This window comes from Acanthopagrus latus, chromosome 11 (genome assembly GCF_904848185.1).
Source record: "Acanthopagrus latus isolate v.2019 chromosome 11, fAcaLat1.1, whole genome shotgun sequence".
NCBI classification, from domain to species: domain Eukaryota; kingdom Metazoa; phylum Chordata; class Actinopteri; order Spariformes; family Sparidae; genus Acanthopagrus; species Acanthopagrus latus.
In genome coordinates this window covers 11,366,058-11,372,057 of record NC_051049.1, presented here as the reverse complement: position 1 = coordinate 11,372,057, position 6,000 = coordinate 11,366,058, and positions in this window count along the sequence as shown.

The following is a 6,000-nucleotide window of genomic DNA, read 5'->3' as shown; positions in this document are numbered from 1 at the left end:
AGTGCCGTCGACGCGTCTATCAGTTTTTCAACAACAAAAGAAACCTGTGGCTGTTGCCAACTCATATTACCCTATCTTGATTAAATTTCCTGTCACAGACACGAAAAAAACAACCGCAAGATTGTACACCCACACTCGACTTCTCCGGAGTCTTGTGTAATCTTAAAGAAACAGGACATTAAAACAGCGTGACCTTGACCTTGACCTTCACCCATCAGCCACTTCGTCTCACAGTCAGCAGAACAGTCGAGCATGCAAATTCAGACCGGGCAGGAGAGTTTCAGTCACTTCGACACTTAAGCAGATGACTTGCTCGGATGCAAATTCATTGATGGTTCCACAGCGTGCCCACTGAACTTCAGTATAGATATGATGTCATTAATGAGAGGCGACACTGTAGACATGTTTGTGAGACGTCTGACTCACTGCACTTTGACAACCCTATCTACTCCCCCTAGTAGATCTGTGACAGGATGTCACAGAAAAGAAAAAAGGAAAAGAAAAAAAAAACACTCAGACAATTTAAGCAACACACTAACATCAATGTTTTAAAAGCTAATATTAACACTCTTTGGATCAGTGTAGCACAGATGAAATACTAGGTTAATCTCACCCAGTACAATGGGTTGCTCAAGCACAAGTTTCACCTTAAAACTGTAAATGCACAGAACACTGTCCATATAACATTCAAAACTATACATGCTTATTATCAACAAACTGTGTGTAACTTTAGAGAGAGATTCTAACAGTTGGCAACCTTAGTTTACTTAGTAAAACCATGCTAGCGGATCTGTGAGGCCGTTCCAGAGATTTAAAAATAGAATGAGACATCAGAAGTGAAGACGGTGCCTTTTCAGTCCAATACAAATCACTGGCCAGGTTGGTACGCCCCAAAAACTTTCTGTCTATGTTTAACTCCTTGTTATGCAGCCCACTGAAAATGCAGTTTCAGCCTGTTGACTATATTGTGATGATCACAGCTTTTTACATGGTCAATCTTTGGCCCAGCGATTTAAGTGTGGAGGCTTTTGATTACAATTCAAAATAAATTCAAAAGACAATTTGGAATATTTATCTTCCAGATTTGAAAGAACAGGGCTTTGAAAAGAAAAAGAACCTCTGAAGCCCTGTTCTCATTTCTGTCTGTCATTATATAGAAATAGTACATAAAATGAAAACCAACCAGTAATTCAACGTGATTATCAAACCACTGATTCCCCACGGTATGTGCTTTAGTTTGGTGGGAAGGCAGAGTGAGATGTGGCCTCAGGGAAGTTGTTGTTGGGAAACTTGTCATCTCTACTGTCTCAACGCTAAAAACCTGTTCCATCTCGTATCAAACCTGCTTCCTACCTCATCCCAGCTGGTTCCCCTGTCTCTCCTCCCTCATCCTCTTCCCTCTAATCCAATCAGGGCAAAGGGAAGCTGCGGAGACAGCAGCTGTATGGCAGAGGAGAGGGGTCATAAAACGCAGAAGGCCGAAAGAGGAAGTCAAGGGACCTGGTGAGTTATTGCCCCCCAAACGTACACACCGGGTCCTGGGAACTGGCAACTTCTCACAGGGGGGGTCTGTGTGGAGTGTTTTCTGCGGGCCTGGACCCGCTCTGCACTTCGCATGCTCTTTATCACCTCATCGTAGACCAATGATGACCCCTCACACCTCGCCGTCATAATACAGCACGAGTCTATTTAAAGAAGAGCAGACCTTTAGCTGTCATAAAACTGATGTTATAAATTCTATTTTTTTTCCCACGACTGCTGAAATATACCCACATATCATACTGGGTGCTACAGTTGCCTTTTAGGTGTGTAAGACAACAATGCCACACACAAAAACAGGATATAGAGTGGGAAGAGAGAAATGTGAGAGAAAACCAGAGAAAATAAGAGTCATTCGCACACATTAAAGTATGTCACGCTGGCTTTGAACAGAGACGTGAGTCAGTGTCTGGGTCACATCACACCTGTGAAGTATTTAACTGTAGTTATTCAAGGTCTCTGAATGTCCCAGATTAGTATCTAAATGTAATGAACAGTCAGGGCTAAATTCCTCACTCTCACTTGCCAGCATTGCCTATTTATCTCTCCATTTCTTCAAGCAGATAACATTGTTGGTTTATTAATAGTGTCATATCTGACACAAACACACACACACACACACAATGCTGAGTTGTGTCTGTGAGAAAGCGAGGGCTCAAGTGTGAATTCCAGCCATGCCTGTCTTTTAGCAGCTTGTGAATTTATGATACAATTAACCCTGGAAGATATGCCGAGCACACTCACTTTACACCCTCAGCGACTTCCAGCGTGTGAGTGAAACACACAAATATGCGGAGAAAAACACTCTCTGCACACATGTTATGAATTGAGCGTGGAGAAAATGCAAAGCAATTACTGGAAGAGGCTCGACCCGGGAGAGATGTTGTACAGATCGATCACCGGGTGATGTTGGACTAAAAACAGGTGGAGAATTTGTTCCTGACATGTCCATGTTTCATTGAATTTGGGTAAGCATGTTACAAACAGGGCTGTAATCATATGTCAGGGGGGCACATCACCCCCTGCGTTCAAATATGCTTAAAATGCCCCACTCCATATAGCGATATAAAAACATAGCCAAGAAATGCTATGCTGCAAAAGACAATCACACACCACTGTCTGAAATAAGTATTTGCAAATGTAACTACAATCATAATTAAACACACTGCCATCATTACTACCAGTTACAGTGTTGCAGTGTGCTGCAGTCCTGCGTGTGCTTTGTCCATGAGGTGTTGTTGTTCCCCAGCAGAAGCTGTCTCAGGTACAGTCACTATCAAACACTGTTCCTTCTCTCTGTTTCCTTCCTCTAAACGTGCATTATTTGTATAATTTATGCCTGGCAGCTAGTTTGGCACGTAAGAATTGATTTGGCACAGCTTGTCTGTTGTTGTGAGCAGGGCTGGCTCAGGAATTTCAGACACAGACAACTTTCTAGAGCCTTAAAGCATGTAAATGTATTCTAGTAAGAGTGACCCAAAATGGACCTATGGAACTGAAAATGGGCATAACAAGTTTCACAATTTACATTTGATGGGAGGGTCTGTTGACTCCATGGCTACAGTTTCAGTTACATAAAGTATATCTTCGTTAATGACAAAATAAAACTAAACATCCTGTGGTTTAAGATCCTTGACTATCATCCATCATGTCCCTGGCATTCCCATCCCGTATGTGGGGTAAACATATTGGACTGTGGCAGATTACTTTGACCTATAGCACCCTTGGAGCTCAGGAACCGGACCATGATGACAGAGGGTCTAAATGTGCGTGTCAGTATTTGTGGGTGTTTATGTGTTGCAGTCCATGCACGCACAGGTTCATTCGTGCGCATATATCTGTACTCCAATGTTGGTCCCTTCCCATATGTGTAGCGAATGATTGAGGCAACCTTGGGTGGGAGTTGGCCGGAGGTCATGGTGTTAACCTCAGGTCCCCCCAACTCCCACCATTCAAACATACCTCCACCCTTAAAGCAGTTAACAACAACCACAACTGTCCTATCTAGATTTAGTTTTTGTTTTTGTGTTTTTTCACCATAAAAACATCCTTGTGATTGCAAAATAATTAAGTCATGACAGTCTTATGATCATTTCGGTTAAATCTCACCCAATGCAAAGGTGCAGTGGCCAAAAAAGTCCCCCCCCCTTAAATGACATTCATCATACTATCTATGATTTCCTTACTGAACTATGGGTTAGAACTATTAAATTAAGACCAAACTATAGAGATAACTCAAAATGTGATTTCAATTGGTCTTTTGTGGCAACATTTTTTGGGGGATGCGACAAGTGTTTAATCTGTCTGACTCGCAGCATGTTTACATTCCTCTATATCTATTCATTTACAACTTTATCTTAGTTTTCTCCCTACAACGGAATTTAGAACCATACTCAGCCTAAAGGCGCACTTTTCAGACGACTGAAGAATATTTGTTCTCTGCAAATCAGAATTTTGCATGCATGAATGAATGTCCATATTTATTCATTTAAAATCCTGTCCTCATCAGCCACAGTATTACTTGAAGGCATGGTAAACTGTGGCCTTGCCTTGTGTTTCTGGCTTTGCAACTTGCTCCTGTGCATAAATAAATCAATTCAGTAAATCAAAGGCAAATCAAAACCATTGATTGAGGTATGAACACAGCTGAATCCTGTTGTAGGGGGGCCTGAGGATAATTGAGAGCACAAGCAGTGATAATGCCTGTGCTTATGGTTTGTATGCCATATGATTTAATTTGGCCTTAAGTTGTTTGCGACTGAGGGAGCTGGGAAGTGTGGTAGTGTTATGTATTTGTGTGTGTGTATGTGTGTGTGCGTGTGTGTGTGTGGGTGGAGAGTATAAACCTTACAGAACCCAGATGACACTGCCGTGGCTGTTATTTTCCCACAGTGCAATATAAATAGCCTGCTAGTGTGGGGTGACGGTGGGCAGGCAGGGGCGCTCAAGGGAGGATCCCATCCACACACAACAGCACATTCCTGTCCACCTGGCACTGCCAGAGCACCAGGTCACCTTACAGGATTTGTTCACATGCACACAACCCTCCTCCTCCTCCTCCTCACACCTTTCCTTCATCACCTGTTTCGTCACCTCTCTGCCAACTCCCCTTTTCACCTACTCAGGGGCCCCCCTGAGGTGAGGTCTCTGCCCACATCACGCTTGGTCACATCGGGCCCTCGCACTCGCTGACTCTCCACCTTCAACCACTGTGGAACGTCATGACGCACATGTTCGATCACACATGCTATCTTGGTTTCTCACACGAACGCACACACAAAAGCCCTACTTTCATCATGGAGGCTGCAAAATTTTTACATCTGGTCTGCAACGTGACGCTGTTGGCCAAGCGACGGGCGTTTACAGGGTGATCCATCACCTCACAATCAATCAAATAATGCAGCCGCGAATGACAACCTCAGTGTAATGTTAATGGACTGTAAGGACACAGTAAATCAGTTCAGATTACATGCAATGATTACACTATGAAATGACACTTCTGAGCTATGACCATTCTGCAGCTGTATGTTTTATAATAAAACACAGCCTGGTTAAAAAATTACTTGCGCAGGTATGTTTACTCTCTCTGTCCAGCCAAGTAAATGATTACATTGATTTAGTGCTGATTTGTGTACTTCTCAAATTTATGTGCGCATTATCTGCCCCGCTGTTGACATTTGGCTCATATAACCTCGAGTTCACACAGGAAAATGATTTACTGTGATTAAATACTTGGATACCGACGTATCTTCTCTGTAAAGTAGACAGCATGTGGCTTCTCATCTTGATGACCCCGCTCTAGTGGCTAAACTTTCCCCCGCTTGTGTCAAGGAGATCTGAAACTCTGCTGATCTGATATGCTCTTAAGTCTTACTTGCTCACGTCCACAGAGCAGGAGCAACACCATCTCCCCTGATTTAATTCAAACCGGCCCTTAATATATCCACAGGTCTTTTAGGCTGTTTACAGAGCTTGGGCTGCAGTCAAAACAGGACAGTGAGAAAGGAGGTGATAATCAACCCTAAATATACCCCCTTTAGCTTCCTCTGCCCCAGATCCTCTTACACAGTAAAGACGACATTAGACAGACGACGCTTCCGGCACAACATGTGCAGAAGTCCAGACGAGGGCACGGAGGGCACCAAAACTTCACACCCGATGCTTGAGGTTAGTGAATGCGTCAACAATGTAACCTAAACCTGATCCCGGTGAGGCGCACACTCGCGTTGCACCGGTGCAAAAAGTGTAATTATAAGAATAAAGTGTCATAGAAGCATCCACACCCGGTGAACAAGATCTGCTTCAGTTATGCACAACAGTTTATGCGAGCAAATCAGTTGCCTCAGACCTCGCGACTACTAATTATAGAACGGCATCATATATACACTTCATACTGCCATCCTAGAACGTAAAGGCCGGGTGACTTCTTAAATGACAGGCGCTGATTTGGTTTCCCATGGC